The following is a 27567-nucleotide window of genomic DNA, read 5'->3' as shown; positions in this document are numbered from 1 at the left end:
GCAACCTTGAGAGTCTTGCAATGAATTTTGTACTTAACGACATCCAGTCCAGCAAATTTCCAAGAGCACTTGGTTCAGCCACCAAAGATGAAACACTGTTCCCCCCAAATCGAACTCATTACTGACACAGGAAGGGCTCTTTGGATTTAAGTGTAACTAAGGAAAACTCATTCTCCTAACTCATTGTTTAAAAATATTTTGCCAGTAGCTTTAGTCCCAGTCATGAGAAGACAGAGGGGGAAAGAGTAGTGACACTGTCCTCTTTTCCTGAATTTTAGTAATTACAACAGGCAAAATAACAAAAATCGTAGGAAGATGGTGCTCTTTTGTCTTTGTATGGAGTGTTCCTTGAGGCTTGAAACCCATTGACCTTATCTGCCATTGAGTCTCTGGGGCCCCGCATGTGTGAGTGGCACACTGTGGGGACTCCATAAATAGTTATGGTTTCTGTTTACTCTCTTCTTTCATGCAGTCTAAGAGGTTGGAGGTAGATGTACCTCCACACACTTAATTATTGAAGTATCAGGAAAGACTGGGAATAAACGAAGATGCAAATCTTCCTAGTTGAAAAGTTTTACTTAATTCCAAAGTGTTGTTGCTGTTGGGTCAACTTGCCTCCTGATGTTGAGGTAATCGGCAAAAGTTGGCTAAGAAAGGATTAGTTAGGAGCAAACTGGGTTGTGGAGAAAGTCTTATCACTATAAGAATTCAAGTATGTTAACCTTTAGTATAAAGAAAGAATGGTCTGATTGTATACAATTTTGTGCAAATATAGAAAAAAATTCAAGGTGGATAAACTTTTTTTTTTTTTAAATGTGAGGATCTATCTATCTATCTATCTATCTATCTATCTATATATTTATTTATTTATTTATTTATGGCTGTGTTGGGTCTTCGTTTCTGTGCGAGGGCTTTCTCTAGTTGCGGCGAGCGGGGGCCACTCTTCATCGCGGTGCGCGGGCCTCTCACTATCGCAGCCTCTCTTGTTGCGGAGCACAAGCTCCAGATGCGCAGGCTCAGTAATTGTGGCTCACGGGCTTAGTTGCTCCGCGGCATGTGGGATCTTCCCAGACCAGGGCCCGAACCCGTGTCCCCTGCATTGGCAGGCAGACTCTCAACCACTGCGCCACCAGGGAAGCCAAGGTGGATAAACTTTTCAAAAATAAAAAAACTATCTCAAATATCACCTTTGGGAGAAAGTAAATTGCAGGCATGTCTTAAGAATATATGGTATGTATTATAATACCATGATAGGCTCTTAAAGAGCATAGTTTTACACGTACAGGAAAATAATGCATGTACCAGATGCTTAAGAATGTTTATGTCAGTGGAAAAGATAATACTAAGGGAAGAGGGATTTTTCTCTTTCTATCAATACATTATTTATACCTGCAGTGCTTGAACTTTATTGTCAATAGGGTCATGGTGAAGGATGCCCGCTCTGAATTAACATTTATGGAGATCGAGCACTGTCTCCTCTGATTACTAGTTAGTATTTAATATCTGAATGCTTCCATTTCCTCAACTGTAAAATTGTGATGATGATAATTTTCACTTTACAGAATAATTTTGAAGATTATATGGGATAAAAGATTGAAAAGTCATCCAGTGATAACCATAGGTACAGTCAATAAATGTTAGTTATCATTGGTTGTATCACCATTGTTAATTATCAGTAAAAGCAAAAAACACTTTAAAAGACTAAAACTACACTTGAAAAGGATCTGAATGAAACATATTTTTAAAGTTACTTTGTGTAAAATGTTAGTTCTAATACCCTTGGAATGAGAGCCCCCTTGACCATCTTATCTAAGTATGTTCTTCTGTTTTCCATCATCCATGTTCATTTTCTTATTAGCATGTTATATTTTATCATTAACTATCTGTTCATCTCCTACCTCCCTTGCAAGTATGTTAGCACCATGAGGGCAGTGATGACATGTCTTTAGCGTTGCACTGCAGTACAGCTCTGGATACCCAGTCCTAGCACAGTGACTGTTCATAGCTTACAGACAATTTATTTTGGGGTCAGTATTCTTGGCTTCACATGATATAAACCCAGTTCAAATTATACTAAAGTAGAATCTATCAGCTTGGCAACCAGACATGGAAAACTGTAGTGCAAAAGGCCTCATTATAGCCTAGATTCAAGGACTTCCCTGTGTCTATGCCTCTTCCTCTTTACATCTCTTCACCCCTTGAAGGCCTACTGGTTGGCAGAAGCCAGGACTGCTTACCTATGCCAAGACAACAGTCTTGTAATGTGTTATCCACAGGGAAATAGCAAGCGGCCCTGGAGAAAGATTGTTATTGGTCAAGACTGGGTCACATGCATAAATCCTTGATGCGAGTGGTGTTGTACAGACTAGCAACCCTTGAACCCAGGGGAGTCAGTACTGTTACCAGAAGAGGAAAGGAATGCTGGAAAGAAAGGGGAAAGAACAGCTTTCTACTACAGACATAGAAACCATTAAGTCAATTCTCTTAACAGTTGACTATATAGTTTGAGATTTTTGAAAGCTACAGGTGCCTTTAAACTTTTTTTAAGGAATAAAACTTAAATGTAAATCTTGGGCCACTTTTCCGTTACATAAACAAAAGCTTTGGTTGGTGAAGTGTGTATACTTTAATATAGTCACAAATTTAGGTCAGAGGAGACCAATGTCAACCATGGATATCACCAGCCCACTCCTCCATTGTGGTGGGAGAGTTGAATGGGGAAATAGAGAGGTAATTGTTGGGGACAAAGCTGCTGGAAATGCTTTCTATAAGTCTACCCTTGACATCCTTGTCATGGAAGCATGCAAGAAACAAACATATGAAAACGAGTTCATCCACAGCAATTTCTGGGACAATATAAAACCCGATATTATATCAAAAATCCAACAATACAGAATGTTAAATACAGATTAGGTGCCAGTATATACTTCCAATTTAGAAAAATCAACTTAGGAAACCCTCTCTAAATCAAATAATATTATCACTGAGCCATGTTTAAAAGAATTGGTGCAATATAAGTCTAATCTTTCTTTTCTTTAATTGTTTTTATTTTTTTATCCCCTGCTACTCTACATTCTGTGGGCATGAAATTAATGAGTCTGGGTGACTGGATTGAGAACTGGTGATATTTAGCTTCTGACATTTCTAGAAAAGTTATTTTTAGAATTAAGGATGGTTGCCTTTGGATATCTAATGTTCACATTGAAATTCCACTGGTCTTTGATCTTACAATATTATATAGAAATTTGTGTAGTTTTTTGGTACTTGATAACACCATATTGTCAAAAAATAGTTATAAAAGGGGAGGGATAGGCCTAGTGTTATTCCTTGACTCATGAATGGACATGCACAGGGTCGTTAACTGATGGAGGAGGCTCGTCTAGGAAAATCGTTGACCGCTTTGATAAATGCAGATGATGATTAAGTATGTGACATTGTTCCCATTTATTCAGGGCTGAATCAATCAGTGCCCCAAGTCAGCCTGATGCAGTGGGTTACTCTAGATGTGGTCTTCTGAATAAGACAGTGTTAAAATGAGGTCATGACCACTTTTCACGGTACTTTTTTTTGCTTGGCCACATTCCAGCTTCGCTAATTAAAGTCTGTCTTTCTAAGCCCCCTTTACAGTTTTAATTGGGTATGTTATTTCTCGTGAATTGTATGGAATTGTTATTCACTGTCATAAGCAGTGGCTGTATTTCACCAGAGAGGTGGTTGCATTTCATCATAGGGATCAAAGGAAGGGAAACGTGAATATAACTTTCTTGAGAGCACTTTGCGATGCTTTGAGCTCTTTGGAAGAAAGCTCTAAAAAGGAAAACAATGGTGTTCTTAAAATGTAAAGTATTGCTATTATAATTTTTGAAGGAAAACCTGAAGATTGAGAATGTGTTTTCTGGGTGAGGTCAGGAAAATTATTTTTACAGTTTCAGGGAAAGAACATAAATATGAAAATCACAAATTTAATTAAAAAAAAACTTTGCTGTCATCTCTGAGAAGTCTCTATATTATGTGTAGGGAAAAGAGTTGCAACTTGTAAGCCATTCTGAGGAGACATTCTGTAGAATATACTAGTTTCTCAGTACTGAGAAGACTACAACTGCTCCTCAGTTTATATTAACTGAGGCTTTATTTACAGTTAATTTTCTCCCCCTTCTATATAGATTGACAGTCTGTATTGAGCAAATATACTCCTAGACAAATGATAAATTTTCACATCAAACTGAGCCTTTGTTTAGCCTATTTTTAGTTACCTTAATTGATTGGTTGAGTCACACCTCTTGGGGGGGGGGTCGTCCCCACACACATACACATGAAATAAGAGTCTCTTTAGCACAATGGTTGCATGGAGGGAAGGAGGACAAAATAGCTTTGTGCTACAGACATAATAACCGATAAAGTTATTGGCTATTTTCCAAGTATTTATATTTTTAGAATCAAATGAGTTTGGTTTAACAGAATAAAGTAGAGTACCTTAAAAGCGAGGGTAAAAAAGAAAAATACAAATAGATGAGATGGAAATGTGGTTTAAAAATTAATTCAAAGAGAGATTATATATTTGCTACAGATATAGTTCCAAGTTAGCTCTGCATTTCAATAATGAACACAAGAAAACTGAAAACACAAATTTAGCTGCATAGTTCCCCATGTCTCTAAGATAAAACACAAATTGCTCAAGAACAGAGAAATATTTCTCTTCCTAAAATCATTTGGTTCCCCCCTGACTTGAGATTCCCATGAAGAAAACAAGGTACAATTTAATAGCAGCCTCAAAAATGCCCTTACAGAAGACATAATTTTTCACAGGACTATTCACTACAAAGATCTTAAAAATAAATGCAAGTGTTGTACAAAAACACAATTCCAGTAGGAAAACTTTGGTCCTGGCTACCCAAGCAAACATAGATAACTTTGTTCCACACTTATCTGACTACTAAGTCCACAATTTTCGCTTTCTAATACTGCACTGTGAGACATGGCAGCATCAACTCAGCATCATGCTGTTTACTCAGTAACATGAGAATGGTGTTGTATGACAGAGCTGTCCCACTATGTGAATTGTATGTGTGTTTATATATACAAACATTCACATGTATGTGCATATCCAATATATAAAAATACCTCATAGGTTTCTACCTCTGCATCCTATTTTATTTTTCTTTGTTATACTTATCACTTAATACAACCTGAAAAAAATTGTATATGTGTCTCATGCCCACACACACACACACACACACACACACACACATTAATTATTAATTTCAGGAGCACAAAATTAGATTAACAATAATCCTTGATTTTTAACACATTGCCATCTTTGGTCCTTGCATGGCCCTCATTTTTATTCATTCATTCATTCAGGATATAATGAACGCCCTTGAACCCAACATCCAACCCCTAGATCTAAAACATTAAAACCAACTTCCACTAATGTGCTCTTTCTCTCTCAGTCCTTCTGCTTTCCTCAGAGGCACCTTGCCACTATCCTAAACTCTGTGTTTATCATTATCTTGCCTAAATACATACATACACACATATATGCTTGAACAACAATTTTTAATTGTTCCTAATTTTTAAGAAAGCCCTTATGCTGAATGTAATCTTCTGTGGCCCACTTCCTATGCTCAAGTACAGGCTAGCCATGTTGTTACAGGTATCCATATTCGTTTCTTTCCTACACTGTGTAATAATTCACAGTGTAAATTTACCAATTTTTTCCTGTCTATAGTAGGTTCCAATTTTCTGCTATTCTTAACAGTATTTCTCTGCACATTTATATATATATGTGTGTGTATATATATGTGTGTGTGTGTGTGTATATATATATATATATATATATATATATATATATATATCCTTGTGCAAATGTGCAAAAGTTTCTCTTGAGTATGTACCTAGAAATAGAATTACTGGGTCTTAGGTTATGTTTAACTTTACAAAGCAAAGCCAAAATGTCTTCCAGTTTACACTCCTACCAGCTGTATTTAAGATATTCTTTCAGCCTACCACATCTCTAATAGTATCATAAGACTTCGTAATTTTTACCAACAAATGAGTGTAAAATGGTATTTGATTTTGATGACATTTTATTATTTATTATTTGATAATTTATTATCTTTTTCTTCCACTAGAAAATAATTTTCACAAAGCCTGGTACTTTCATCTTCTTTATTGTCTTATCGCCAGAACCTGATAGTATCTGGCACATAGACATTCTCAATGAATAATTTTTAAATGAATTATTATGAAATTATGCATAACATCATAATTGATCTTCGGTACCATATTTATATATGAGAAAATACACACATAATTAGGGTACATAGTAAATTTCTAAAAATAAGTGTTTTTGGTGAAAGTAATTATAGTCTACTTTTTCAACTTTATATTGAGATGCATATATATTGTTTTGACATGTCTAGCCTGCTTGCTAAACTTTCTTTGTGTATATTTCTTTTTTCAAATTTTTATTTTATATTGGAGTATATTTGATCAACCATGTTGTGTTAGTTTCAGGTTGTGTATATTTCTGAACAGGAGAATTATGAGATCATTTAAATTAAAAACATAGTGATATTGTTAAAAATTTGAGGAAATTTTCCAACTAATAGAGCCTCGAAGGTATCTAAAATCACTCTATCCATAGATAGATACATAGATAGATATCTGGAGATAGTAACAGTAAAGAAGATAATAGTTTATGTTTGGTTCTCCAAAGACCTAGAATAGCTGCTACTCATTACCATGTACTATTTTTAATATCAGCTTATATAATTATTTAAAGACATCTCTAAGTTTTATAGTACGATTTCTCATTAAGTCTGTAAGTTTATGTTGCGAACATTTAATTATTAGAACTCTTACAAAATACTTTTCAGTTCCTTATCTATAAGTTTTGATTCCATTAACACAGAATGAAATGTGGCTAAATCAATTTTGGTGAGATCTGAATGCAGATTCTCAAGGGCAATGATCTTCAAAGTGTGGTTTGAGGAACTGTGAGGGTCTCTCAGACCCTTTCAGAGGGCTCACAAGGTCCTCTTTTCCAATTGTATATCTATGTGAGGCCAGATTTTTTTCATATACTTTATTTAAAGTAACATTGCAATAGGTTGGATGCTGAAGCAGATAAATTTTCCTATCTTCTGTAAGCCAGACATTAAAAAGATTTGCAAAAGTACAAAGGGATTTCACTCTTCTCACTATTAATTCTTTTGGAAAATATAATTATTTCTATAAAACATATTTTGTTACTCTTTAATGAGTTTATTATTTTAAAATATTTTCAAAAATTTGTCAGTTTTAATTTCTAATACAGATAGGCATTGATAGACATTGATAGAAATAACCTTGATCGACATGGATAGAAATAACCTATCTACACAAAAGCTCTTTGCAAGTCTCAATATTTTTTAACAATATAAATGAGTCCTAGTATGAAATGTTTGAGAACAGCCTCTCTTGGGGAATACATTTTCAATATATAACTATATACATAAAAACTGTGCTTATCCTTAATAAAAGAGTCATTGACATATTCATTCATCAAACAGTTATGGTGCTCCTACTGTGTGTCAGGTGCATGATATGGTACTAGGCTATTGCGATACAATGGTGAAAACTGAGTTTGTAATCCTTTCCCTTGCAGAGTACAACTGGCCTAAGCTGGCAATTATAAAGGAGTATAAGCTGTGGTTTCACATAAGAAGAGTTTTATTTTATCAACATTATTTAAATTACAATTATAATACTAGTATTATGGAAAAACATAATTACTGACTAAAGTAGGATAGCATATGTTTTAAGCCATATTTATACTTCACTCATTTATGTATATACACATATAAATTTTTTTTAAAAAACTCAGAGACATTGTGTTAAAAAGCAATCATTTAAATATAATACATTAAAATAAATAGAAGTGGAGAGCCACATAGTTATTTAAGAAATGAAATTTCAGAGGATTGCATGTCAACAATTATATGCAAAAATAACCATTTTGATAAGAAGTTTAATGAATCCATTTTTCTCTAGTTATATGCAGAGTCAAATATACTATTACTACTTCAGTATCAATATTTTTGACTAATAACAGCTTAGTTCCTTAAATAAGGTATTCTTAAAAAATGTGATGACATTATGCCCTATTGTACTCACTTATTAATGAGTCAGAAAATACCTTTTTAGCCAAAAACAATCTAAAAATAAAGACATGTATAAAATATGTCTAAGATATTTCTGAATCTAGAAAACAAAGCACTGAATTAGAAGGAAAATAAACCACATGAAATGAAACACACTGATTGGAAAAATACTCATTTACTTTATTAATTGAAATCTACATACCAAACTTCATAAGCCTGGGCACAAGATTCCCATCATAACATCTCATCAGAGCTATATTGCTGCAGATTCCTAAGAACACAATCTATTGTGAGGTGCATGTTTGCTATAAATTGATGTGGTTTAGAATCCTGAGGTGAAACCAGTGGAGTCTGTAATGCTCACTCATTACCATCTGTTGCCATCTTGGAATTTACATGCTGTTTTGTATATTGATTTGGTATATTTTTACCCTATTGATATAGGTCTTACACCAAATGGCTCTCCTCATTATGCTTAGCTATCCTCCTAGGGATTTTTAACTAGATGTAAAGGTGTAGGGCATTGTAATCCATAAGGTAATTATGATTATAATTTCTTTTATTACTGACATCCTTCACTCAGTAAGAGAGTGTAACCCCAGGCCCAACATTAATGCCCCTTAAATCATATCTCTACACCAAAGAGGAAAAACCTGCTGTCAACATTATGTCTAGGATGCTGAAGTATCGTTTTGTGCTTTTGAAACCATATTGGTAGCTTCATGCTCTTTTATTACACACTTGGCTTTCTACTGTCTTCTTGTTCACTGTGGTGATTGGCGTGTTCCATGGTGCCCACCCCTTTCTATCTGGCCCAATATCTGAGCCAAGCACCATGGGCACCTATGGGGTGAACTTGGCAGCTGTGAGACCCAGATGCTGAGCTCCAGTATGTAATTTTCCAGCAACAGCATCTGGGTGTTTGGTTGGCCTTTTATCTGGCTTATGTTGTCTGTCATGGTGGGTGTAGAAAGCCTATGAAACTGGCACAGGATTCATCTCCTCGTCTGCGGGCCTATCTTGTCCATACAGAGTGTCATTTCATCTTGATGCTCATTTGGTGATGAGTGAGATGAGGAACTGGAGTGAAATTCCCTGGAAGTCACCTACACACTTAACCTTTTCACATCTTTCCCTTCTGACTTCCCTTCCCAATCACAGCTATATATTTTCTACTTATTTCTATGGTCGTATGTTCACTCCTGTCCCCATTGTCACTGTGAATCAGAAAGTGTAATAATATGATTCGGTGGTTAGCACATGTGTGTAGAAGCCATTTCCCCATGACTGGACCCCTAGGACTCTACACTGCTTTCAGCGTCAGGTTCTAATTTTAGACCCCGACTATCAAAATACAGTTCCTATCTCGTATGCCATATTCATCGTTTGAATAAAAGAACAAGATTATTAAAGTTTAAATAGGGTTGGTCTTTTAATCAGAATATTAACACAAGATGGTTACGTCTCTTTAATACTCTACATCAGCAAATATCAAATACCTTTCCATTTTATGTCTCTTCAAAACAAGATCATATCATTTGAAAAAGATTGCATTTTTTTCTTTGACTTTTTCTTTCCTGGTTTTGATCTCAAGGAATATTTTTTTAACTTTGCCTTTTATCAAGGATTTGTACAATTACAGTTCATTGGGGAACACAAAATACATACAAATTTACATAGTTTTCTTTGTTTTTTAAACCCATAAATGAATAATAAAATCCCAAATATTAATCATCATAAGAAAATGTGGTAAATTTATTAAAGTCAGGTACTAAAATAACCATTATTAGCTTGTGAAATTTAGTTTTTATTTTTTATAATCTAACTTATGAGAGAAAAGAAATAATGTTAGGCACACAGTTTTCCTTAATGTGAAAACATAACTCCCTATATGGTAAGATATGTGACATCTTTCCTACTGACAAGTGCTTACAATCCTGTTCATTAATTTTATCACTAACATAAACTTTTAATATGCATATGCTCAGAATATAGGACTTCCAGGGCAGCTTAAAGTGACTGTAACCTGTAATTACTGTTCCTGTACTTGATTATAATAATATGATTGCAATTATTCAGTGATTTTAATACAAGCCTCAAGCTACATAACAATAATTCAAGTTCAGTGATTGGGAACATGTTTCTGTTTGGCTGTGAAGTGATGTCCTAAACCACAGTGATTCAAAGATCTGAGCTATAATTCTGTTCAGGTAATTAAAGTACATTTATATTGTCAGGTAAAATAACCTTATTTTGAAATAGATTGATTAACGCAAAAATTCCATATAAGTCAAAATAGATGATTATCATTCATTCTTTAAGAAAAGGTAGTAGAGCAAATTCTTATGCTTGGTTAACTTGACCTCTAGGACCATGTATCTAAAAATTGCAAATAGGGGTGAAGGAGGAGACAGCGTGGAGCCAACTAAAGGATGTATCAGTGATAGCCCATTAATGCTGCCCTAAATATTTCTATGGAATCATGGCACTTGAAAGGCTTATGCCAAATGCATAGGTATAATTTATTCTGTAGAAAAGTTTCTAGAAACACCAAACATCAAGAAAAGTATTTGGTACAGAAAGGATCTCAAAATATGGGAGGTAAGAGTAAGTGGCAAGGACAGAAACACACTTTTGTCTAACATTTTCAAGGAAGCTTCTCTAGAAAAGAACCAATCTATTACATACTACATCTGTGACCAATAGGCTGACTTTTTATTTTGGTATTTGTTTCCTTTTTTAAATTAAAATTAACCAGCAGTAAACCTTGACTCTAAAACAAAAAATAAAGAACCTTAACTGACACTCCCAGACACTTAAACTCAATCTAATGGTAAAGTAACAGTTCAAACATGAGAACTATACAGTGCCAGAAGAGGGATAGTAGTTTTAAGACATTATCTTGAACTAGAATGTCAGAATTACTGGACTGCCTGAAGGGGCAGAGGCAGACCCAATAGACTTCCTTGAAAAATGCATCCCTAAGGCTCTTCAACTCAATCTAACAAGCGACCCAGTTTTCTTCTAGAGGTGCTTCAGAATTGCAGGAAACAAAGGAGCAAGGAGACAAAGCATAATCCTGATTTTTCAAGTCCCCAAATGGAGAAATGAAGAATGAATTCTCTCTACGTGTGCCGAATGAGGTACACATTACAAAAGAAAACAGAAAAAACTCACAAAGTACTTTTTCTTTCTGACATTAGGCCCACATTCAGGTGAAGGACCAGGAAAATTTCATGCTGCCTGTATTATAATAGGTAAATTAGGGTAAAACATATATCTTTGGATTAAATATAGCATGGAAAGCCTAAGATCAGGTCAATAGAATAAGTGATCTCTTCAAGAGTAAATTCCCAGGGACAACTCAGGAATTAAGGGAACATTTCTAAACAACTGACCATGATCAACTTCAAGTGATTTTTCACAGCAGAGGAGGGGTTTGGTATACGATCACCAGATTCAGTTGGTGATGTGTTTGAAGCACATTCCCAAGTGAATTCCTTTCCCGGCTCAGTATTTCTTTGAAGAATGTGCTTTACCAGACTTTATATTTTGGTCTCAGTGTCAAACCATCTCTATCTTTTTGCTAAAATAGAGACTTGTGACATAGTATTTTACCAGTGAATTCTTCTTAGGGTTCTATGCCTTGGTCAGAGCAAAATACTAGTTTTCATTTTGAAGGCCATTTTCTTTAGCTACAGTTTGGGGAGTGGGGAGTGGGATGGGAAACCTCAAGGTAGCGAAAAATACTCGTAAGTTTGAAAAATGTCAAAAAGCTTAAAAAATTATTACATAGGCATGATACTAAATATAAATCTCTCTAGCTATGTGGACACTTGTTTTCTTCCTCTGACATGATATGGAGACTTCTAATATTTATATATTCTACAAAGCTAGATAGAATATTTCAGGGAATACAGACAGCCTACCTTTGAGTTATGTTTGAAACCTGAAAAATAGAACAGAAGTTTTCTAATCAATTTTAGAGACTCTAAATGAGTAATATAGAAATAATGAAGAAAAAATTAAATCATTTTCTATACTTTGCATAACTTTTTAAAGTCATATGTTTGTAATATATTCATTATGTTTGTAATATTTATTCACTGAAAGCCAAAAGAAAATAATTTGCTTATAGGTTTTAGAAGAAAAAAGTAATTGATATATTTCATAATAGTTATGATTATATAGTTGTAGTTCAAGCTTACAAAATGATTACCCCTAGGACTAAGGCTACCCCTTAGCTGCTAAAGGAACCTCAGGCAGCATCGACATGTCATCAGTTTCTAAATGCTCCATGGTAAATTTTAGAATCATGTGAGGCAGGAAGTAACTACTGCTCTTCTCCATTATCTTAGAGGCTTTATACATCTCTGCGATGTACCTTTACAGATGTTCAAGTATATATTTGTATGTATATATCTTTCTGGACTGTCTGGTCCACAGTTCTAATTCTACCTGAAAATCACCAGCTGGTGATGTAAAATTAACTTTAGGGAGTTGGTGGCAAAATTGTGATTACATTCTGTAGAAAGTTAACTGTTGCCTGATATTTACAATAGATGATTTAGAAAATCACTACAAATATAATCTCAACACATAGAGATTTAACTTGGTTATGGAAGCATATCACATATAATCATGGGATTTTGTTTCAGAAGGAAACTAGATATCAAATAATAAAATACATTTTAAGTTGAGTGGATTTGGTCCAAAAGAAATGCAGTAAATTTCTAAGGTCACTTATTTGCTCAATGGCAAAACTAAGAAAACATGGATTTTCTGACTACTTGTTCAAGATACTTTCCAATGCCTTACTCATATTTCAAGACTAAGTGGATTAGTCTAAAAGTGTGTATTTTACCTTGTACTCAAAGCAAAAAAAAAAAAAAAATACTAATAGGAATGAACCGATCTAACCAATTCTCTTAATTTGTGTTTCCCTAAAAATAATACAAATGAAACAGAAAATTTTAGTATGTATATAATTTATTCCTCTGAGCTGTTTGTGTAATTCTTTAGTTCATTACAAAGTAAAGCTCAGAAAAATTACGTAATTTTATCTTATCTTTATATATTCTTCCTTAGTAGATATCACAAGATAGAAAATCTCCACTATTAAAATGATCCCTTAACAAATCTGTGAGAATCGAAAGATATTAATGTGAAAATCCATCATATAATTTTATTCCAGGACTATTACCTTAAGATATTCTCATAAAGGCCAACATTTGTAACCTAAAAATGAAATAAAGAAAGCTGCTGAGACCAGTCTACTACTACTGTAGTTTAATCTACTTACCAGCTGTGAGTACTTTAAATATTAATCTCACCCAAGCCTTTTTTCCCCATCCCACTGTAATAGACTGGTTTTTATTCATCTGAAGTGGTTTCAATTTCCAACAGTGCATCAAAGTCAATAAAAGAAATGGATATACAGCACCTACTTTTAAATCTCCAGAGATTTTTTCCCAAATCATTAACCAAGGTGAGCATCTTACCACTACTTCCACAATTGCTTTTGCCTAATGACACTTGGTTAATATCCAGCAAAAGGATGCTTCTATCATCATACTAACTATTGGTCCCAACTGTAAATCATAATGTAGGAAACCACATTTTCATTGACCACAGTCACCACAAATTCACATTTTTACTTCTTTTTCTGCGTGAGGAATTGTTTACTATAGACTCAAATACTAGCATCTTTAGCAGTGAAAGTTCAAATGCCCAGCTCTGTTTAACTACATGTAGTAATTTTAACAATGGTGGCCCAATTTTGTCTTTTAAGTCTTTTAAGAAATTAGGTAGTTTGTTTTGATAGGCAGAACAATCTCATGGAAAAGAGTCCTGAATTAAAAGTCCTCAGTTAAAGTATTAGAGAAGTCACTAACCTCCAGTATGGTAAGTTGTATTTTTTCTTATCCATGCATATAATGGATACAAATTTACCTCTAAGGGTTTAATGGTAAAATATGTATTATCATAATATAAATTTTCAAATTGTGTCTGAGGTATGGTATTGCATTTATTGTGAATTGAGTATGAGGTTTAAAAAAGCATGAGAGTCATTTAATGGAGAACATGTTAATTCTTAAGGGTAACATTTAAAGTTTCTAAGAAGGGAAGTTACTTTTAGTTGTTTCTCTTAGAGTGCTATTTTTCCAGACTTGAATGGAAGGTAAATGCTATTTGAAGAACACCAATATCCATCTGCTCTTTAAAATTATAGCACATCTGAACAGCTTCTTAAAAAAAGGAGCGTAGACGAAGTGAGAGAGCGGCATGGACATATATACACTACCAAATGTAAAATAGATAGCTAGTGGGAAGCAGCCACATAGCACAGGGAGATCAGCTCCGTGCCTTGTGTCCACCTAGAGGGGTGGATTAGGGAGGGTGGGAGGGAGATGCAAGAGGGAGGGGATATGGGGATATACGCATATGTATATCTGATTCACTCTGTTATACAGCAGAAACTAACACACCATTGTAAAGCAATTATACTCCAATAAAGATGTTTAAAAAAATAAATAAAAAGAGGAACGTACCTCCACACTTTAGAACAGCGGTTCTAAACTGTGTTCCTCTAACCAACAGTATCAGCATCACCTGGGAACATATTAGAAATACAACTTCTTGAACTTAGTCCCAGTTCTACCAAATCATACTCTGTGGGTGGAGCCCACCAATTGCCTCTATTTAACCCTTCATTCTGATTACATTTAAGAATATTGGTTTAAACAGAGACTTTCAAACTTGTTGTGTAAAGGGCCAGAGAGGAAATATTTTAGGCTACATGGGTTATACAATCTCTAAAGCAATCATAGACAATGTGTAAGTGAGTAGACATGACTGTATTTTAATAAAATTTTATAAAAACAGGTGGTGAATTAAATTGGGCATACAGGCCATAATTTGCCAACTCTTGGTTTAGAGAAAATGTTTTTTGTTTGAATAGTTCTCTTCCATCTGCTGGTTGACCCCTATTAGAATCTAAAAGCACTATAAGGCCACCCAAAATATATCTACAGATCTGAGGTAAACGGGGAGGAGGATAAATAAAGACCATGAAATATGGAGGGTAGACCTGAGGAAAAAACCATATGGAGTGGATATTTTGAGTTTGTGCTAAGAACCATAGCTGACTTAGTACTCAGTGGTTTGTTCTAAGACTATTTCTGAATTGATGTGAGCAGTATTACACATGTGATGATAAGATTTGTTGTAAAATTTCAGCCTGTGGTATCTGGAATATCCCAACTAGGACATAGACAAGCATAGTTTGGTAAGACATGTGTTCCACATTTACAGGGGAACTACTCACTGATCCTTTTTCTATATAGAAGTGTACTTTGAATCATTACTTAGATTTAAACAGAAATGATTATTTAGAATAAACTTAAAAAAAGATATCCTCTTAAAGTCAAATTACTTAAAGACCATTTACATTCACAATGTTTGTCCAATGATATTAGACAGACACCTTTTTCCTTTTGTATAGATAAAGTAACCAATGCCCATTAATATCATAGAATCCAGAATAGAACTTTCTGACCATGCTCAATCCTATGCATTTTAGAGTGTACATGTCCAAAGACAGTACCTATACCTTTTGGAATGAGCCATGTAATCTCTAGGAAATGTTTTTAAAAAAATTTAAACTAAAAACAACAAAACTAGCTTTGGAGTTTTTTGTCTTTTTATTTATTTATTTATTTATTTATTTATTTATTTATTATTTATTTATCTGAGGCAGGGGGGCTACAGGTATGTTTTGAGCCAGGAATAGAATGACATCTCAAATTTCAAGTTGAAATGCCAAAGAATCCATGTCTTGACACCAGAAGAACACATTCAGACTTGAAAAGTAATAGTAGTACCAGCATATTTATTGTAGTGTAAACTTTACAAATCCTGAAGAACTTTAATATACATTATTTTATTCAAACCCAAAGACATGTTTTGCTATAGGAGAACTTATAATAAGAAATATAAGCCAGGAAAATTATCTTAATTTTCTCAAAATCATTAAGTAGTCTTAACTCTCTCATAAAATTATTAGATCATCATTAAAATTGTCCCAGAGACATTATGTAAAATTTTGTGATGCAAGAAAAAAGTCTGATCATAGACTGATTCTGTGAAGTATAAAGTGGACATAATTATAAACAGTTAAAAACTACATATTAAGTTAACAACTATAAATATACTATAAAATAGTCTATCAGCAAAGTTAAATGATTGGTTACTCCATTACACTGTTTGATTGAAATACACTTTTGGGGAGGTTTAAAATTTCTAAGATAATAGCATATCATTTCTATTTGGTGGAATATGCATCTTTTGCAGTCAGTTCCTTAAAGCAAAGGAGCTGGAAACACTTAGTGAGGAATTTTAAACGCCTAATATAATTTATTTTCTATGTGAAGTGGATTTCAAACCTGTGTGAATAATTGTATGAATTTAGTGTACATTTGTGCATATCAAGTGTAACCCAACTTTGAATTACATTAGATTATCTGTAACTTGAAAACCAAGTATCATAGTTACAGATACTCATTGCTATCATTAAGTTGAAATGTTTTGTCAAGTCACATCAAACAGAACACCAGTTATTTGCAAAGATAACTGATGAAAATTGCCTTAAAGCAGATTTAAACTCTAAATTGTTCACTCAAAGCCTTATAACTACAAAGTAGAAAGAATCAACCATGGTCATCGTACACAGCCTCTGGCCTTGTTTGACTAACAACAATTTTGAGTCATGTTTTACCTTAAAGAATGTGACAAGGTCACAAACAAAGTCTGGAACTCACCCAAGCCTAGTGTTTCTAATTTCCAATAGAAACTAGTCTTCAGGATTTAGGAAAAAGAAATTGGAATTCCTAAGAATTCTTGGGATTGCTGAAATCATAAATTATTCTTTGTTTTTAATAACAAATTATTTACATGTTTCTAAGATTAATGACTGAACAAAATAATCAGTGCAACATTTTTATGTGTTAGGGTTATACTATAAGTTTCAGAACTATTCTATAAAAGACAACGAATAATAAATGCAAATATTATTCACCAATACATTGTAACAAGATTAGATATTTCAATGAAATGTAAAATATTTGCCATAGATAATTAATAGATAAAACTAAAGGAGAGAAATAATGTAAAATGTATGACAAACTAAAATCATTTAAAACATTGAAAATAATAATTCAAGTACTTAATACTTTCAAGTTATCATTCTTTTTTTTCTCAAATTTTATTTTACAACTCATTATTTGAATCTTCAGCCATTATACCACCCAGCAAAATATCTTCACATAATTTTAAAAACAAGGAATAAAACCCACTAGCATCAAGATAAACATGATATAAAATCTGCAATGGGAATACCTTTTTCCATACATTATAAAGCTTTAAAGCAAATATTTTATAAAGTATACTTGTGAAAAGACTTTGCAGTTTCATTATAAAGGAACAACCAAAATAACAGAAGTCATCAGATTAGAATTACTTCATCTTCCCACCAACAAAGTTAATAACCCACACATACATGTTTCCATAAAATCTGCCTTCCCTCCTATCACAATATATTGTGCAACAAATTTCGTTCCATTTGCCTTGAAAGGTTTTGCTGTTGAAATTATTCTCTCTCATCTGTATCATCAAATTTTCCCTTGCTACTGAATTGTTTTTCTTTAGTTCACAGACACATCTCACAATATTTCTCAACTTAAAATGAAACCAAAGCAATAAAACACAACCCTCCCTTGATTCCAACTTGCCTATCTGCTAGTCTTTATAGCAAATTCCACAAAATCTACTATACTTGATGTTTCCTTGACCTCATCTTCTATTCTGTCCTCAACCCATTCTGTGGTTGCTCCTCACAATGTTTCCTCACAAAACACTGAAAATAATAATTCAAGTACTTACTACTTTCAAGTTATCATTCTTAAAAATAGTTTTAAAACACACATCTCTAATTTCCTTATCTAAAAGTATTGAACTTTGTTCCATGATAAATATTCAAGATGTAGAAAACTTTTCTATGGACATTGGTTGAGTAGTTACAAGTGCTTCCCTTTTCAACTTGGGCATTTTAGTATATGTTGCTTCATATAAGCTCATTTATTTATTTATTTTATTTCACTGGAGTATAGTTGATTTACAATGTTATGTTAGTTTCAGGTGTACAGCAAAGTGATTCAGTTATACATGTACATATATTCATTCTTTTTAAGATTTTTTTTCCCACATAGGTTATTACAGAATATTGAATAGAGTAACCTGTTCTATACAATAGGTCCTTGTTGATTATCTTATATACAGTAGTGTGTATATGTTAATCCCAAACTTCTAATTTATCCCTCCCTCCACATCTCCCCTTTGGTAACCATAAGTTTGCTTTCAGTATCTGTGAGTTTGTTTCTGTTTTGTAAATAAGTTCACTTGTATTATTTTTTTAAATTAGATTCTACATATGAGTGAAATCATATGATATTTGTCTTTCTCTGTCTGACTTACTTCATTTAGTATGATAATCTCTAGGTCCATCCATGTTGCTGCAAATGGCATTATTTAATTCTTTTTTATGGCTGAGTAATAGTCCATTGTATATATGTACCACATCTTCTTTATTCATTCCTCTTTGATGGACATTTAGGTTATTTCCATGTCTTGGCTATTATAAATAGTGCTGCAGTGAACATTGGGGTGCATGTATCTTTTCAAATTATGGTTTCCTCCATATATATGTCCAGGCATGGGATTGCTGAATCATATGGTAGCTCTATTTTTAGTTTTTTAAGGAACCTCCATACTGTTCTCCATAGTGGCTGTATCATTTTACATTCCCATCAACAGTTCAAGAGGGTTCCCTTTTCTCCACACCCTCTCCAGCATTTATCGTTTGTAGATTTTTTGATGATGGCCATTCTGACTGCTGTGAGGTGATACCTCCTTATAGTTCCGGTTTGCATTTCTCTGATAATTAGTGATGTTGAGCATCTTTTCATGTGCTTTTTGGCCATCTGTATGTCATCCTTAGAGAAATGCCTATTTAGATCTTCTACCCATTTTTTGATTATGTTGTTTTTGTTTTTCTTTCCTTCTTTCTTTCTTTTTTTGTTATTGAGCCGCATGAGCTGTTTGTATATTTTAGAGATTAATCCCTTGTTGGTCACTTTGTATGCAAATATTTTCTCCCGTTCTGTGGGTTGTCTTTTCATTTTGTTTATGGTTTCCTTTGCTGTGCAAAAGCTTTTAAGTTTCATTAGGTCCCATTTGTTTATTTTTGTTTTTATTTTCATTACTCTAGGAGGTGGATCCAAAAAGATATTGCTGTGATTGATGTCAAAGAGTGTTCTGCCTATGTTTTCCTTTAAGAGTTTTATAGTGTCTGGCCTTACATTTAGGTCTTTGATCCGTTTTGACTTTATTTTTGTGTATGGTGTTAGAGAATGTTCTAATTTCATTCTTTTACATGTAGCTGTCTAGTTTTCCCAGCACCACTAATTGAAGAGACTGTCTTTTCTCCACTGTATATTCTTACCTCCTTTGTCATAGATTAATTAGCCATAGGTGCGTGGGTTTATTTCTGGGCTTTCTATCCTGTTCCGTTGATCTATATGTATGTTTTTGTGCCAGTACCTTACTCTTTTGATTACTGTAGCTTTGTAGTATAGCCTGAAGTCAGGGAGCCTGATTCCTCTAGCTTCATTTTTCTTTCTCAGGATTGCATTGGCTATTCAATGTCTTTTGTGTTCCCATACAAATTTAAAAATGTTTTTTCTAGTTCTGTGAAAAATGCCATTGGTAATTTGATAGGAATTTCATTGGATATGTAGATTGCCTTGGGTAGTTTAGTCATTCTGACAATATTTGTCTTTTATTTGTGAAAATAATTTTTTCTGCTTTTCTTAGTTTTGGTTTTACCATTGAACTAAATATTGCTTTTGTTAAGTCATATTTGAGATCAGTCATGCATTTCACAATGAAGATTTCATAACATTCATATCATCTTCCTTTTGTATTTCTTTTGGAATATTTCAAAGAATCATAGCCTATGGAAAATACTGAAACACTGGAAAACACCAGTGAGCATTACTGCATAATATTAACAAATATTTGTATCTCCTATCAAGTTTAGCAGTAGTACATATGTTATTTGTCAATTTAATAACTTATTTTACTTTTATATTTGTTTCTTAGAACATAACTCATAGTATTTGTATAAGTATACTATATATATGTGTAAAGTTATTAGTATTTATTTTAAAGAATGACTCATTATAAACAGCACACTAAGCCAGCAAGAAACACATAACATGACTGACAATAACTGCAAGCAAGACTGGCTGATTAGATTGTGACTGCCTCTGGCCTGTGTGATCTTGTACTGGTGCCAGAAAATATCCACCTTAACATGACCCTGAGTGTCAGGGTGTCTTGCCTTTTACTTAATGTCAGTGGATTCCTTCAAACCAATAACATCTCTGTATTGATATTTTAGCCTTAATTCTCACAGACGGATTATAATGTATTCCAATTTTCCCCTGTTTCTCAACTGATAAACTTGAACATTCAAAACTTGGAAAAAAAATACATAAATTTTCTAAGAAACACTGGGAAGGAATTCCCATATGAGGACAATATTTATGTCAGTTGTATTAAGGTCATATTCATTATAACTCCTATCTCAGTATTTGGTTGAAGAATGCATATGCCATCAGGTTTCCAAACTTTTGTCCCACAGAGCAAGGGAAACTGGCATTGATAGGATCCCTGTACTTATTCATGCAAAATAAGGCAAAAATCACCATCAGAAAGTTACCCCTAGATATTAGCTTCAAAAAGTAACAGCTGTCCAATCACCTACTGACATATCTGGGGATAGAGTAAATTGTTTATGAAAAAGTACTCAGCAGTCAACGAGATGGGGAGGTAACTGGGTCAATAGTGACAGGCTTTGCAAACAAAAGTTTTATCTAATAAGTGTGGAAATGATTCTAACAGTTTATAACAGAAAACGTGGGATGTATTTTCTTTTCTTTTTTCTTTTTTTTATTAATTTTTAAATTTTTATACAACTTTTAAAACTTACACTCCATTTACAGTTCTTACAAAATATTGGCTGTATTCCCCGTGTTGTACAATACATCCTTGTAACCTGTCTTACACCCAATAGTTTGTACCTCCCACTCCCCCTTTCATGACTTTTATTGTCAACCTAACTCTCTTAGGATGTCAAAGTAAAAATTTATGTGTGCAGAAGACAGCATATACTGTGAATGATAAAATTAGTGCCAAGAAGCATAATTTGAGGAAATGCAAATTCCTATCATTTCTGTTGACCATCCCCTACAGGGCTATGTGTGTATGTGTGTGTGTTTGTGTGTCTAAAGTTGGTAAACTGGTAAATTCCTTCCTGACCTAGTTTTATTAATGTATTATGTAATTTGCTTGGCTGTATTTATTTAGAAATAATGTGTCATTAAATAGTTTTCCTATTTATAGCTATTATTTTGCCTAAAGTTAAATGATACTTAATGGTGTTACTAAAGTGCAAAAACACCAAAAACCAAACAAAAAAAACCTTTCAAGATGGACTGTCAAAATGAGAGACAAATGCAAACTCTATGTCCTAGAAAATGATCTGAGCTTTGTTTAATATGATAGTGAAAATGTTCCATTTAAAAGTTCTCTTCCTTTAGAACCAACAGCATTGATAACACACAAACTTTCTGCTGGGCGAAGTGAATAACTAAGTTTTAACAAACATCCATGCCCTGAACTCTTTGATCCATGTGACACTGAAGATTCCAGAGGTGATTCAAGGATTAATACTGTCATTTGGCATAGTTTTCTCAAAGAATTCCTGAAGTTTTTGGTTAGGGCTGAATTTAGTTACCATGTCCTTAGCATATGTTCTTTTGAAGAGCAGCTGTTATACAGCTTTGTGAAGCAAAAAGCATAAGACTAATATGGGATCTAAAGCAAGCACAGGGTGGTCAAATAGTAGGTTATGTCAATTACAGCAGGTTGGGCAATCTTCCAGTCCGTCAGCTCTACAGTGCCCATTAAAATGAGCATCAATGAGAAACATGCCTCACTTGACATTGATAGGCTTTATCTTACGTTGTGTAAATATTGAGGAAGATTCATGAAGTCAAAGTGTGATTTTAAACAAAAATTGCATTTGATTAAACAAGGAGTTTGCTTATTTCATATAACGTGATCCTCATTAAGTGAGTTAAGAATTGGGCTTACCAATCTCAGGCATCTAAAAATCCCTAATATTTTAAATATTTAGGTAGTTTATTTGGCTTAAAAATATTAACTTTTATTTCCTCTTTCTGTGAATTCCATGGCTATTGTTGTTAGCTAGGTAATACATCATTTAGGCAAAAGCATTAAATTTGTCTAAGATAACTTGAAAAGCTATAATAGCTGCCCCCTTTCCTACCTGTACCTTAGGCGGCTGTGAAAAACTAGCATAATGAGTAAACCAAATTATAGGGCCATATAAATATGTGTGTGTGTGTGTGTGTGTGTGTGGGTGTGTGTGTATCGGAGAAAGAGGTGTAGATTTGGATATATGCATACATATAAATCTATATATTTAAATATACACATATCTACAAACATATGTAGATATATATGCATATATGTGTATATATACACACATGTATCTTCTGAACATTAATAGAAACATAAATTTATTTCATTTTTGGAATTTAAAGAACTGACAAATGGCAACTTTTAAATTATATAATTAAAGTTCTTATTTTACTACTCATATCAAGTGTAAAGCTGTTTTCCAACTTTGCAGGCTGGTATGTACTGAGAGATAGCTGGTTCTCTACTGAGGTTGTCATGTGGTAACCCACTAGAATATTCTCCATTGTAGGGAGAAGGGATTTGCTGATAAGGCAGTTTCACAACATTTTTTATCTAATCGAAAATTGACTCCAATTAATATTTCCTCTAAGGCAAGAGAGAGAATCCACCGAGACATGTACCTTCTTTTACTCAAAGGTAATTATCAAGCTCCAGGAATGATTGGTTTAATAAAATTTCTAGTGATCATATACAAAGTATGTATAATAAAAATCAGAAGACTGAGCATTCCTATAAATGCTACCAATACTTAAATACATTTTGTGACGTATATTTATACTGCCTTCAGATTTATCTACAGTGTATGTCACAGTTAGGCATTTTACAAATACATCTATCTCTAGGCTATTTATTTTTCTTTTTAAAAAATCTCTTTCTGGAAAACGTGTAAGCATAAGTATAGATTCATAAATGATGTTACACAAATTGTTATGCATAATTATAGATCACCTTATTCATAAATGTTTATATACAGATAGAGCATGCACTTCTTCGAGCTTTCTGTGTTGTTCTTCATTAATATAATTTGATTTCTGAAATTCTTGTGTATTTAGAATCACTGGAAAGAGCCTATGACCTACTGAGAGAGATACTAAAATAGATTCCTGTATGAAGAGAAAATAGAAGGGAATACTTTCTATTCATACTAATCCTGAAAATGTTCCAGGTCACTGACCCACACTGATAGGGTGTACATTAAACTCCACCTATCGTTTCATGATACATTTAATTTCTGTATACTAAATCTTAAAATGTTCCCTTTATAACCTAATACATTGTTTTTTCATCTTTCAAGGAGAATGAAGATAGCGTGCAATTCAAGCTCTTTGCACACAAAAAATGGAAATATTGGACAATGTACATTGCTTAATATTTTTGCCAAATTTTCCATGCCTATGTGGAATTAAGTATGTTTAATCTCTGCTACTTATGTTTCCTTGGGAGTAAGAGAAAATATTGCATTTTATTTTTATGGGCTTGGTAAATATCCAGAAAAAAAGCTTATGTTAGAGACAACACAAAGGTTTAAAACTAAGGGTTTTTTTTTCTTAAATCACTCTTTGTCCATTAATCACTGTACATGTGTACTCTCAAAGTATTATGTAGAAGCATTTCAGTCAAAGGTCTGTAACAAAGACTTAATTGAAAAGGATTGTGTATTTTCATTTATTAACTTAGGTATTGTGATATGGGGAAACGAGTATTTCAAATCTTTTTAGGACTTTAATGAGCACATTTTAAGAGATTAGTAACGCCTCTTCAACTCACCCAACTTCTCAACCCTGCTCTAAGGGAATCACATGAACACTTGACCTCAGTAAGATTTTAAGAAGAAAAACAAACTTCATAAAATTTAATCACATTAGTTGAAAGCTGGAAGGATGTTTTAATGCTTCTCTTAAGCCACCAAGCTCCATTACCTGAATCCTATCAACATAATCCTTTCTAAAAAGAAAAGAATGAATCAAATGGAAAAGATTTGTAATTGAATTATCTTCAGTCTCAGGGCCAATTAGAAACATTTTTTATCAGCACACCTAGATATAACCTTGACTGTTTCTAATTAGTCCATCAGCTCAGATAATAAGAAATGCAGGGACATTTTTACAGGGCTGTAAATTGAGAAGAGTTCACATTGTTGATAGCATGTGTACTATCCATGTACAAATAAGTGGGGAGAGAAGAGAGGAAGAAGTGCATTTATAGTAGGGTGAAGTGTTATGACATAAAGTATTTCCATTAGTGAGTAAAGAAGGTCATTCTTTTGCATAGAGAGAATTATAATTCTATTGCTGTCTAAACCATATCCTTTTTAGATATTACCAGGTTCTAGCCAGTTGTGCTGTTTGACAAAAAATGAATGTGGTATGTCGTCTGTATTAAAGTAGAGTTATCCGCATAGTATAGATTTTTGGCATGATTTTCCATAAAACAGATGATAGTAAAACTGGATATTGGAAGTGATGGAATATGGGCATTTCTAACTGATTTGTGGGTAGTTAATACATTTTTAAATGTCAAAGTCCATTTCAGAAGTGGAATTGAATACAAAAGGAAGCAGGCTCAATTTGCTATTCTGATATTCTGTGTTAAGGACTATAACATTCTTGATATTTTGTTCCATAGAAAACTTGATAAATGAATACCCTGAATTCTCCTGAGGAGTGCTGTTATGGAATTAGACAAAATGAGCATTGCTGCATGGATTATTGTTCAAGTGTGTGTTATGATTTTTATTTGATATTTTCCACAAATGATAAGTATACCATAGCTCCGGTTTTAAGAAGTAATGAGTTACTTCCTACAGAGCAAAACTCTTTGAACAGAGTTCTTCATGGGTAAATAAGAAATGCAGCAATTTTGGTAAAACTACATTCAACCTATTTTTATAATTATAAGTGAAAGTTGTGTGTGTGTGTGTATATATACATACAAAATGTGGTGTGTGTGTGTGTGTGTATAAAAAACCTAAAGTTACTTCAAAAACTTTAAAGTAATTATTTGGGGCCCTCTTTGTTTTTTTCATTCATAGGTTTCCACTTAAGTATTTTTGTGCTTTTTCTTTCAGATGAATAATTGTGAATAACTTTAAAACAAACTGTATGTACCCAATGAGGGAATTTCTAGTCTATCCAATGAACAAATATTTACTGAATACCTACTAGAGACTAGACACTTACCATAGATAAAGTCTAGATTAAAAAAAAATAATAAGACATGGTCACTGCAGTCAAGTAGTTTTTGTTCTAGACATACTTACCTACACACACTAATGTGAGAAAAAACTATGGGAAGGCAATATCTAAATCATAATAGATGTTTAACAAATGTTTGTAACATGAAAGATGAAAGTTTAGAACAATATGATTTTATCCAATCTTTAAATTTTAAGCTATCTTTAAATGCAGCAACTACATCTTGCATGCTGTTTTTCATCACTAGACTCTCTGGTTTATAAATTTAGTATTCCTATATTTCCAAATAAGAGAAAATATTTACAATGAAATAAAACATTTCCTTATACCAAAATGCCCATTTAGCAATTATGAGATACAATAAAGGAATTGAAGTTGGAAAAGGAATTTTATATTTATCAAATGTAAAATGTGCTGCATTCCCAACTTAACGGTGAAGAGAAAGATTCACTTAAGTGATTTGGAAAAATCTTTTATGTAACTTTCATAGTTAGTTATAAAACTGGAAAAAAGCAGTTTTAGTGTAAACATACTGCCTGCAGTTTTCAGTTGTAGTTTAGAAGAGTTATTCCCGGCATAAGAATTTCACCATTTATCACTTTTTACTTTATGTAAATTAAATGAATTACATTATTGTAGCTAGAATAAGGAATTATTAACCTTGCCATTCAGTACCTGTTTTTAATAACACATATTTTGATACTATTAGTAACTGTATTAATGGTAGTGGGGGGGCTATCATTTTTAATGTTTACCTGTACAGATTGAGGACTCTTCTTGAGCAATTTCCTATTATGTTTGCATATACTAACTGGTTAAGGGTGGGGATAGTAGCAAGCAACTCCCAGTTGCTCCTGTGAATTTGCAATTGAGAGATTGTAATTCTAGGTCCTGACGCTTCTGCTACTAGTGACTCACAATCATTTAAGAAAACATTTACCCTTCCTGGGCCATGCTCCTTTTAGGGAGATGAAGGTCATGGACAATCTCCTGATGTCATTCCTGTGTGCATAATACCATATATGTCGATCATGAAATATGACTTCATACTCTGCCCCTGGGGAGAAAGAAAAATTATGCAGACGTATAAAACTGAAATACTCTTTTCCAACCTATAGCCAAGAGACTAATTCTTTGGGGATAGGAAAAGAAAAAGACTGTGAGGAGTTAAATTTAGGTGAAATACTGCACTAAAGTTATAAATTTAAAAAGGGAGGCAAGTTTGCCATTAGTTGCTTGTCTGAAATGCCAGCAAATGTAAATAAAATTGTAAAAAAACATTTTATCCTAATAGTTTACTAGATATTGTGTATTTATACTTAAGATAATTATCTTAAATAATATAAGAAACTGAAAGAAATGTCAAATATAGTTAATAAAAATTGTTTTGACCCTAAGAATTAAACAGGTGTTATTTTGGCATACATTTGTTAGTGAGAAAGAAATAGCTAAAATACTAATTGTCAATTCTATCCAAAACATAATATTTTCTGGCTCTTAGTTTGAACTTTTCATTCACAAAACTCTCTCCCAGCCATTCTTAGTGTACAAGTTTAAATTATTACCTGCCTTTTGAACATTTGAACATCAACAGAAGATACATTTTTTTTTTTAGATACACAAAGAGTAGTGAAGGATATTTTAAAACTATTAACTATTTGTATTTGTTCCTGATGTCTTAGTGTCCCAAAGTTGTTATAAGTTGTTACAAGAAAACATAAGGAAAATAATGATCTTGGAGAAATGTATCAATATTTTCTAAACTGTGGAACATCAATATGCCACTTTTATCTTCTCTACTGACAAACTGTAGTGAGGTAAAA

At 33.2% G+C, this 27567-nt stretch overlaps 1 protein-coding gene and 1 pseudogene across 6 annotated transcripts in view; both read left to right on the top strand.

Annotated features, from left to right (window-relative positions):
* The window catches only part of LOC309622492 (uncharacterized protein), a 639059-nt gene that overhangs the window by 345131 nt on the left and 266361 nt on the right, over positions 1-27567 (top strand). The gene's annotated exons all lie outside the window — the stretch shown is intronic.
* LOC309621075 (coiled-coil domain-containing protein 6 pseudogene) overlaps positions 847-27567 on the top strand; it is a 165277-nt pseudogene continuing 138556 nt past the window's right edge. The window contains exon 1 of the transcript XR_014249929.1: positions 847-14663. The product of XR_014249929.1 is annotated as a coiled-coil domain-containing protein 6 pseudogene (transcript). The remainder of the gene's footprint in view (positions 14664-27567) is intronic.

This window comes from Balaenoptera borealis, assembly GCF_965194805.1.
Source record: "Balaenoptera borealis genome assembly, chromosome: 2".
Classification (NCBI taxonomy): domain Eukaryota; kingdom Metazoa; phylum Chordata; class Mammalia; order Artiodactyla; family Balaenopteridae; genus Balaenoptera; species Balaenoptera borealis.
Note: the sequence above shows the minus strand (reverse complement) of the source record. Positions and strands in the feature narration are given on the sequence as shown.